Raw genomic sequence first — 11,524 nt, forward strand, 5'->3', positions numbered from 1 at the left:
CAGTCTTTGCTTCTTGTACGTTCTTTGAATCTTACCTTCACCGACCAGCTTTCTTAGTCATACTTTGTGACATTCTCATCTCCGGAACATCAAGCTTCTTTTCTTTTACTTTCTCGAGTAGTGCTGCTTTTCAAATTATGTGAACCGTAAGACAGGGGACAAACTTAAACGTATTGACTCATTTTCAATAGTTACCACAGAGTAATGGTAATTGAATGGTGATTAAGATCAAATACAAGTGGCACTCCCTTGGTGTGACCAAGGTCGGTAACACTAGCGTGGAAAAAGTTGGAGTCTGGAGCCCCGCACTTTAGATTCCATGCGTAAAGTATCTAGAGCTGCAGTTATTAATGGCTAAGAGCTTTGAGTATCTCTCAGCTGCAGCTCTGCCTTTCACTTCTCTCACCGCCTTCCTCTGGCTAATGCTTCCTGTTCTGCCTTTGAATCAGTCAAACAGCTTTTTTGGTGGGGGCTGGCATGCACCAGCGTCACTCGCTCAGCAACTTGGCATCAGCCCTGGAAAGATTAAGAAAATCCTCTCTCCCTGTCGAAAAAAATAAAAAATGCCACCATTAAGACAGAGCCAGTGCTAAGCAATGTTGTAATAATGCTGTGCAGTGACTGGCTGTCAGAGCCTCCGCAGCATGCATGTCCTCACTAAGCCGTACAGCAATTTCGAAAGAGCAGTAAACTGTGTGTTAGCAGAGAAATATGTCATTCTGCTTGGCAGGGAAGGAAAACTTCCCGAGGCTCCATATTGGGCAATTTTCCTTTTGCCTTCGCAAGCAGATACATGAATTAATCTTGCAGAGACGGTTGATTTTTATCCTCTTTGATTGTAGTCATTAACCTTCATTTATCGTATTCATTCCTCTGCTAATGCGATTTCTTTACAGCTGGTAAAATGGTTTTAGAAATTCGTGATGATAAGATCCCATAATGTTGTGACGAATATTCATCATATGCAGTGTTTGCAGTGGAGAGTGATTGTGGTGGTCCATCTGGTGTAGCAACGGTTTCCAGGATATAAGGTGGTGGGGAGGAGGGAATTTGTCAAGAATGCTTAGATTTGTGCAAATGTTTGAAATCCAAACATTGCAAGTCAGTTCTTACAGGCTGTGTCTAAAAATTACAGACTATTCCTGTACATGACCAAAAATGGTCACCGGCAATCTGAGAGGCTGGTAAAATTGAACAAGTCCTTAGGGTTCAAGACAGGATACTTATCTACATTGCCTTAAAATCACTGCAGAGAGCGCATTTACGGTATGTCACAGTACATATGACAACACTAAGAACAAGATGGCACGTGATTATTGCCATTTAATGAGCTAAAAGCCTTTTCATGGCCTGCTTTATGTGGCATTTAATATGCCAAGCTGGACGGGACATTTTAATGTGTAGTCTTAGTTCCAGAATGTTCCTGTCTCAATAATAATGAAGTAGAATGTCTTCATTTACAAGCAGTTGATTCAAGCCATCAAGTCTGCATCAATGTTGAGATAGACAGCAGTTAGCCCCATCTTATGCCTCCGGATGGGCCCATATGCCTGTAGGTAACTACCTTCCTGGAAACCTCCTTCTGAAAGCGATTGGTCCTCTCGGCCATGTCACTGATTCAACCTTTGGGGTGGGCTCATGCTGCTGCTGACTGATGCGGCATGAAATCATCCATATGGCCTCCGCCCCCAGAGGAACACGACCGTCTTCACCAGCGCCCCATTTGAAGCCAGGGGCAGCATTTGTGAATCGGCAAATAGCACGACTGTTTGCGGATGTCGACAGCATCGACTCATCCCCCATCACACCCACCATCTCCCTCGCCCCCCTGCTATCTTGTGTAATTTGATTTTCCCACTCTATTGTTTTGTCCCCTGTGGCAGTCGACATGGGTAATGAAATTAAGCTCTATTCCCCACCCCCAATGAGCAGTGGATGCTGTGACAAGACCACATGCTTACAACAGCAACTGTACGGATTTGTTTTCCCCTTCGACACCTTTACTCACAAACGTCACTCTTATCCCACAGACTTGTCTATCGAGCGTTGAATCTTTGAGTTTATATCGTTATATCCTTAAGAGTTTAGCTTCCTGGTTGCTAGCATAGTTTAGTGTTTACCCTGTCAAGCTAGAGTGACGGCCCATTCATGGCAGGGGATAGCTTCCAGGTTTTCATCCGTTGATCTGGGTCAGTACAGACGGTCCTACTCAGTCTGTGTATTTTTTCGAGGCCTCGTGTGATAAAGCACTCGTCGAAAATGTGGGCATCAGTCAACGACTGACCCGAGAGGTGGAAGTGTCCACTTCTGCAGCGGAGAAATTCATTTCTCAGTCATATGTAAGGTGTCAGAAAATATCCACAACTAGAGTCACAGAAGATAGAACAAATCCAAGTTTTCAATCTTCGAAGTAATGTCTCCGGAGTCCAACGCACTATCCCGGCTTTCTCTGTCACATCTGTATCTACTCTTTGAATGTCGTCACAGCTACGTGGATGCCATCTAAATCTTTAAAACAAGTCCTGTCGATGGCCTCCTTGAAATTGGGAAAGTTATTTCCCCTTCTTTCCCCCAATGAGCAGAAGCCTCAGAGTTGACAGAAGAGAGTCACCAAACATAACGCTGGTCGTTTTTAACAAGGACAAATTCACAAGGATCAGTAAAGCATCCAGATCAGTTAGATGAATGAAATGAAAAAAAAAATCAGACAGATCTTCCAATCATCATGCAGAAGCCGAGCGTCCGGGCCAGTCCACTCCTCATAGAACACCAGAGACGCTGAGCGTCCGATAGGTGGGATAAAGCCCGAAATTTGTCCAATGACTGTCCAGTTTCATGTATAGGAACAACCTACTCGATGCTTTCCCATCAAAGCAGTTTTCGCTCAGCTTCCAGCCGTGTAAAGTGCTGTGGCGCTACAGGATGAATGAGAAAAAAAGTCGTTTCAATTACCTGTGATAAGTAGCTGATTCTGAACAAACGATGAAGGCATTCTTATGCCTTTGTTAATGAAATGTACACACAGCACAGCAATACATATTTCACCACTTTTTTTTGTTTTTTTGGGGGGGAGAGGGGGACATTTTAGAGAAAACTTGAATTCCCTTGCAGTCTTAGAGCAATCGCCATTGAGTACGTTTACATGCAACAAATAACCGTTCCAAAGCCCAAATAGAGGCAATATTCGTGTTTTTAAGAGCTATGTAAACACACACAAAAACCCAAATATGCTCTCTATCACTATTTTAAGGGCTATCCTTTATCAATATACATATATGTCATGATCCTAGTGAAAATACGCTGTTGGGGGGGGGGGGGGGATAGGGCCCCAAAATTGTGTCTGAAATTTCAATGCAAGTGCCTTTGCCACCACCTCCAGGACACTGATGTTCCTTGTGGCAGTCCCACACTCTACCAAGTGCTCTTGTTAAAGCTTTGTGGATGATTTGGCCTCCGGGGCATCTTAACGAACATGAATTGTGCTTCCATAACAGTTATTTTGTCGCACTTTTCAAGGGGGAGCCGGTTGTTGGCTCAATTGACGAGCCCTTGCCTTCTATAATACATGGGGGAACTAAATAGAGCGCAGACCTCTGCCAAGGTGGAAAAGATTGCAGTCTGCATATCAACACAAAAGATTCCTGGCAAAGAGCAGTTTTGAATAATATTTGTATTACATTAATTAAGGGAAATGATATGAAGGCCTACTGTCAAGGGAGGTTATAGAATAAGCTAAAACTATTCACGCGTCATACAGAGCAATCAGCAGTGAGGGACAATAAATTCCTCTTGCCACATTTTGATTCCAGTAAGCACCAAAAGGCAATGGATTCTTGCAATATTCAATGAGAGTAGCTCTACAACTCTGTGGCTAAATGTGGAATTTTGGCAGTTTTATCTGGTGCTCTTTTGTTTTGACAGATGGCTTATTCAGCCAGTCATCTGCAACAGTAGGACACTTTCCTTTTTTATATCTAATTAAGAAAATAATACCGGCACAGTAGTTATTTAAAAAAAAAATATATATATATATTTAGTAGGGCTTTTGGTCTGTAATTAAATGGAAAAGCAGCAGCAAGTTGAACAATGGAACCTATTACGAAGTGGAAAAATGACGGCGGTCTGTCATATGCTGATATAGTAAACAAGTGAACACCGTTATTCTCCAAATTCATTCACTGAGTGAATATGTATGTTTGAATGCAGGACTTGTTCTTATCATCTTAGCGGAGTACAAACGTACTGATTTTATTTTATTTTTTTAAACATCTGAACCGCATTTTAAAATGTGACTCACTTTCCACATACAGTTTCATAGCACTTTCACATATTTTGCACTCCAGGGTGTATACTCATACGTAGCATTGTGCGTCAATAGAAGAAACTCGCCTTTTACTATATATAACTGCACATTTGTATCTACGGTTATCTCGGAATTGAAGCTGACTGCAAAGAAGCATCAGGGCAGATACGCGATGGAGGTTGGGACAAAAAGATTAGATTTCTCTTTTTGATTTTGATTTTGTGTACGTCCTCAAAAAGGCAAGGCCTAATGTAGCATGAATAAATGAGTCATCTTGTGTGCTCATTTGTCACACTGACAGTGGCAAAGTCACAGGCTGTGAGCCACAGCATGCGGCACATTAGGATGTTTGCTGAAGAGTTCATGCTAAAAATACACGGGCACCTATCGTAGCACTTTCATATGGCAGATCTGAAGCTCTTTTCCAGTCCAGTTGCCCGATGTAACTCTTTTATAACATAAATCATGGCATTAAAGCATGTTATGAAACTTTCAAATGCATTTAGAGAAAAATGCCTCCGAGCAGACTGCCTGTCACAGCTTTGTTTGGAGGTGCAATTCCTAACTCTGCAAAGCCAAACAGCAACTACATAAAACTAAAAAAAAAAAATAATAATAGAAACTGCCATATTTTTTATCCAGGCTTTGGCTCTGAAGAATCTGTGCACGTGAGCCTTTATGGCTAACAATGAAACCAATGGAAGTATTGACGCTGCAAAAATATTTTCTTCAAAATAGTCCTTGATCACGATCAAGTCTGTCGGTTTTCTTTTGTTGTTGTTGTTGTTTTTACTCCCTGCAAATCCGCTCATGCATGAGCTCTTGGGGACATCCATCTCAAAATCAAAACACTGTCATATCCTGTGTCAATTCCCTCGTGTGTTTTGGGGACAAACACAATTTCCGCCTGGTTGATTCAAAAGGAATAAAAAATGAATGACATGAGTTATGACACGATTGCTTGTCGCTTCCTGGATTCTCGCTGGGGGAAACACAACACAGGTGGCTGCACATACTTGAACCTCAGCTACTACTTCCAGTTCCCAGACTGCCAGGTGAACTGAACACGAGACGTGCGTGGCATCTGGTCGCATCCATGTGGAGCCAACACACCTGTATGTACAGGAAGTAGGATCTGTGGACCGAGACAAACTGACAACCAAAGAAATGAGCACCAAACCAATCAAACCAAAATTGCGAACCATCAAGTCTGTACGGAGACTTTTAGAGAGTATCTAGCACTGCCTACAACTAATATTCCATCGTCCTCAGGATTTACTAAATCTAGTGGGCAAAAGGTAACCCAAAGAGCGAAATAGTGAGTGCGTTACAACATTGCCGCATTTGTTCAGTGAATCGACAAGAAACCGCTCATCGCTGCTTCTGGAGAGCCGAGCATCTGTCACGTCTCGAGCAAAATTTAAAATAAGTGAAAGCAGCAAGCGTGAACACCATCTCAACAGGAACAGTGAACTGGAAACGCAACGGTTATTCAGTGTGACTCCCCTTATCTTGGCATTGCGTTCCAGGTTTACCTCAAACTCTCACACGGCTCACTCAGTCTGTCTGCTTTTGCTTTATGTTTGCCTTTTGGTCTGCCAACATCTTCTGTGCTACATCATCAGGCACAAGGATTGCAAAAATGTGTCACTTCGGGCCTCCTCAGAGCTGCTCTCTCGTCTACGAAATGGACAACCCAAGGGGAATGACTGAAAGGAGAATGCAACATATTTGTGCCCGTTGACTGCAAATTTTCAGTTTGCTCGCGCCAGGAGACATCAAAAACGCTCTCAAAGGTCTTAATTACTTTCCAAATGAAATGGGCTGCTCATAGTTCTGCGACAAAATGGGTGGCATTGATTGTGAGCTGTAACAATCGACATGATTGCCGTCACAATGTCCTGAAAACTTCAGAGTGCAATTTCACAACAATAAATGTGAAAACTGCCCGTGATTAACTCGGTGTTTATTCCTGTGGTGAGGCCAAAGTCTGCTAGTCAGTTGGGTTGCAGACTTGAGTGCAAGGCTGTTACACTTCCTGATTCTTATATCTTTGCTATCAGGAAATTAAAAAAATAAAATGTATGCAACTTATTTCTGCACAGCCATCCATTTTAACAAAACCAAGAAAATCCAGACGTTCGATCTTGAGGTGACATTTTGATGCACAGCTCCCTCAAAATGGGGGAAGCGGTGGAGTTTTCCAGCACTCCTCTGACAGCGTTCAAGAGACTCAATAGATTTGCTTAATTTTCAATACATCAAATTGGTTGTTAATACGTGAAAATAACAAACGATGTGTGGACAGACAAATTGCATCAATTTGTGAAAAAAAAATATGAAATTGACCATATCTGTCCGCACAAGGTTTCCACCCAAAAGCAATGATATGTCCCATGCGGAGACCCTAATTCAACTCAACTCATTTGTGAGTCCATATTGTCCATTCTACAGACTGGATTTGCACATCTAAAACATTGTATTCACGTTCAATCCGAAAAGCTCTACGGCAGCAAAAATTAAGCTGGCACTAAGCATGTTTACACACATACTGTCCACTACTGGATTTCTTCTTTGCAGTCAGTGACTGACAGCTCAGCCAGTGGTCCTGTCATTCTGTCCTTTTCCTGATTGCGTTTCTGCGACTCGGCACGTCACCAAAGTGCTGACATGGGCGCCTGGAGACTTGTATCCCTTTTAATCCCCGCGTTTCATCGGCTCTGTTTATACCTGCAGTCGCTCACAGAAGATTTGCCATGTACATCACGTACCGCGGCGCATAATGTTGCCGTCTGTTTCTGTCAAAGTTTTCTCAATCACTCTGCCTCGGTCAAATGACATGTAACGGTTTGTTGGCTCGCCGTGCAAAGGGAGTTTTCGCCACCCGGAAGTAGATGTCGAGAGAAATAGTGAGAAAATATGAATCAGGGAGGGCTTGCCGAGTCAGCAGGCTGTCAGACAGCTTCTGTCGTGCTTATACTCAGGTTCAGGGGTCACCGTGGTTACAGTATGCGAGTGACAGGCCGCCTGACAGTGCTCCATGACAACGAATTCATCCATTTGTGTTATACTGTCTCAAACTTGTCCAAAGTACAACCTCAAAAAGTACTTAAATGCCAATGCACTTTCGTTTTGCGTACCACTGAAACGTACTTTTGTACAACAAACTCTTTGCTCCAACTGGCATCGAATATACAGCGAATGACAATTGACGTGCTGCATCAGCGCTTTTCGTTCCTACCTGACAAAGAACACAAGGTTGTTGTTTTTGCCGCCTCTTGTCAGCAAACATGCTGAGTATGATGTATTGTTCTCATCTATAAACTACTTTTTTGGAGACCAACATTCCTTCCCAAACTGGCAGCTTTATTGACATTTTGAAAATGAACAATCAGGGAGCTTGAGGTTGTTTTTGAAGCTTTACACCTCACAACAAGCTCTATGTGAAATACAGTCAAACCTCGGTTTTCGAACATAATCCGTTCCAGAAGGCTGTTCCAAAAGCGATTTGTTCGAAATCCGAAACAATTTTTCCCATTATAATTAATGTAAGTAATTTTAATCCGTTCCAAGTCTATTTTACACCATAAACTGCACTGTATACTGTTTACCATAAATAGAAAAGGGTAGAAATAGACATTTTTATTTAGATATCTAAAATGATGAAAAAAAAGATGCAAACATTTCTTTTTTAAATTCAATAGTTCTGCGCACTACTTTCCTCTTTTCTTCACCAGCTTTACCACTTGCACTTGCTTTCTTTGGACCCATGATTAGGGGCTAATACACAATGCAAAACTAATAACAATAAACAGGTCTGCTCCAAACGAACTTTGAACACGAATGTGCTACGGAGGAAGCATCCTGGGCATTCGAGTTAGCTCGGCTCCCGAGTGAGTCGCGTTCAGGTACGTTCGGCTTTTTTCAATTTGGTTGAGAGCCGAATTTTTGGACGAGTTCTGAGACGTAAAATTCTCAAATTTTCTGGTTGTAAACCGATTTGGTTGAGAACAGAAGCGTTCGAAAACCGAGGTTTGACTGTATGTGAATGAATGAATTGCAAAACGATCTATAACAAACGTTGTGAACTTCCATCCAGGTCACAGAATACAGTATATATATTTTAAAAATAAATGACAATGTTTAACAAGTAATGGTAATCTATACTGATACTATTGAGACTGACTGTCAACCAGTTCAGGGTGAGCCCCACCTCTTGCCTAATGTCAACACAGATGAGGCTGCAGCTCTCCCTAATGAGCACGACCGTGTTCGAAAATGAATACATGGATGGTTATATCGTGCTGCTTTTCCTTTCCCGTTACTTTTCACTTCGCCCTGTCAATACGTAACCAAAGCCAGTCTCACGCAGCTAATCCATGGCTGGTGGGAAGTCAGATTTTCGTCTTTTCATGCTCACTGCAGGGTGCCATCATTTAACACATCACGCTCCTTTTACACCCTTTCCCAAGAAGCTGCTTATGCAATTATTATCATCTGCGGTTCTTCTTCAATTGCTATACATTTACCCGGAGCGTCGCAACCCTCAGTCTACCCAGCTGCTCTGTATATTGCTTCCCTTTTGTCATGTGCTGGAGGTTGGATCCCAAAGCGCAGACACAAATAAGATTTTAACTATTTATTCAAATCAAGAGTCGTGGAACAAACTTGACTAGACGAGAAACAAAGAGGGTTGCACAGAGAGATAGTGGTAATAATCCGACAAACACTTCTCAGAACGCTACTACAGACAGTAAGTCGATCTGATTGGTTGTAACTAAGTAAAGCATTAAAGATTGACATCACAAAGCTCCTGACATCACATAACATCACATAGCCTAAAACCAGTAGAAACTAGAATGCTGGTTACATCAGTTCAAAACAGACACTTGTTACATCACTACATAACAGACACTTGACCTCACGGTCATGAACCCAACTTAACAGGTTATTAACTTGACCTAACCCTAACATTACACCTTTACTTGATTAACACAGTACTTGCATACTTGCCAATTAAGCATCTTGCTCGACTGGGATGCTGAAGACGATTTTACTCATGGGCCACAACATTAGGTACACCTTAACCTATATTTAAATTTGCCTATTAAAAACAACAACAATTATGGTTCAAATGGGGACCACCGACTAATTGGGTCAATTTGATCCAACTTTTTTATTTTTGTTTTTGTTTGGTACAAAAAAAAAAAAAAATGGGTCAAATAGACCCAAGTTATGACTCATAATAGAGTTATTTTTCACCCAAATATTTATAGATATATTATTTTGGAGGCATTTAAAATATATAAAAATAAAATGCTACAAAAATAAATGAATGGCTAAAATGCAAGTTTTAAAAAAAGGATTATTGACAATGTAAAAATAAAACAATTTCTTGATGCTAAAGGTATTTATTAAAAATTGTAAAAACAAGAAAAAAACAACAACCAATAAACAACCAAAATGTGTTGGAAAGTGATAAATAGAAAACATGATTTGTTGACCAACAATATAAAGTTTCCATATGTACTCATTTAAAGCTAAATTTTCTAAAATAATAATGGAAAATCAAGCCCTGCCCACTAGCCTAAAAGGACTGCCATCATGACAGACATATTAAAATGCAGTTGCAGAGTATGTCTAAGACCCAAATTCTATTCCTAATGTAGTGATTCAATTCTAAAATTCAACCAAAACTTGTACAAAAAAAACAAAACAAAAACACTTCTTAAACATTAAATACAAATGCATTGAACTTAAAATTTAAATACTACTGTACTGAACACGTCTCTTTCTTGTGCTAATAGTGGCTTAAAAAAAAACCAAAAAAACAGCGTCAACTGCTGGGTCGCTTGTCCTTGCTTTTATGTAATCTTACGCTCCTCTCTCAGTATTCTTCTTTTTCAAACATTGATGTCATCTGAGAAGTAATGCTTGCCCCTGTGGTCGCGCTGGAGTGCGGGGGTACATAAAGTGCACAGAGGCTGCGGGGTCATGAACATGGTGTAGTACACCAGTGGAGGTTTGTCTTCTCGTGTTCTTCGTTTATGCTCTCAGGGCAAATGTTTTGACCTTTTTCGGCCTTTCCTCCGACAACAACATCCCCGCACACCCCCCCCCACTTACACCTCCTGGCAGACTTGCTCACCCGTGACATTCTAATCTACTTGAAGAAGGGGGGTAGGAAGCTCCGAGCGCTTTTTCTCTTCTTCGACGTTGCCTTCGTAGTTCAAGCCCTGTCATTACCCGCCCGGTGTGCGCGCTGCTGTCCTTGTTCTTTTTCGCCCTCGCGGTGTCATCGCCGCAATATGGACTACATTTAGAAATGTGCTGTTGGAATGAATATTTAAGTAGTAATCTGACGTCCCCTGACCTCAATCTATGAGCAATTTCCCTTCCTAAACCATGTAGTGTATATATTGCCGGGGACAGGACATGAAATTGAGGTGAAGAAAACAGCAAGAACACATTCACACAACCATATTTTCTTACACGCTACAAAACTTCATTAGTCTTTCGTGGTGCGACTTGATTTTAGAAAAATTAAGCTAATCTACTTTATTTTTTATAATATAATATAAAATCGGGTGAGAGGGACCAGGTCATGTCACAAATAACAAAAATCCACAAGTAATTGACGCCAACCGAAATGGTTTTTACTGCAATTGCCATTACATGCTACAAAATGGCGGCAAAGCACTGCTTTTATAAGACGGCACTGTGACAAAGGGACAGTATGGATAATGAACACGGAAAACCAGGTATGAAGCGTAAAAAAAAAAGAAAATATATTGAGGTTGACATCACGCAGGCAACTCAGAAGACGAAATAAGAATTGTGGAGAAATGTGGCAAAATAGTTTTAATATTATGTTTGGTCTCCAACTTATTCAGATACTCAAAACTCAGTTAATGCTGCTGTTGTGGCTAGCAAAAGCGTTTACAATGGAGTTTCATGTGGTTGAGTAGTTTATTTAATAGTGTCTATGAAATAAGATCTTTACAGTTAACAGTTTTTATTTTCCTGGTGGTTAAAAGGCAAAACTAGTATATTGTGGTGTAGAATCGACACAAAATTGAATCACATCAAAAAGTTGCACAGTTTAAGCCGATTTACAACTTTACTTTTCAAAACTCTCAGCTCCTAATCCCTGAGATTTCTTGTACACAAGAACTTCAGACTCAAACATGTCCCAAGATTCTTTCTTGTCTTGTTTCGTTC

At 41.1% G+C, this 11,524-nt stretch overlaps 1 protein-coding gene across 1 annotated transcript in view; it reads left to right on the forward strand.

The window, feature by feature from the left end:
* Positions 1-11,524, forward strand: part of tmem178bb (transmembrane protein 178Bb) — a 62,280-nt gene that overhangs the window by 46,490 nt on the left and 4,266 nt on the right. The gene's annotated exons all lie outside the window — the stretch shown is intronic.

The sequence above is a fragment of the Festucalex cinctus genome, chromosome 16, assembly GCF_051991245.1.
Source record: "Festucalex cinctus isolate MCC-2025b chromosome 16, RoL_Fcin_1.0, whole genome shotgun sequence".
NCBI classification, from domain to species: Eukaryota; Metazoa; Chordata; class Actinopteri; order Syngnathiformes; family Syngnathidae; genus Festucalex; species Festucalex cinctus.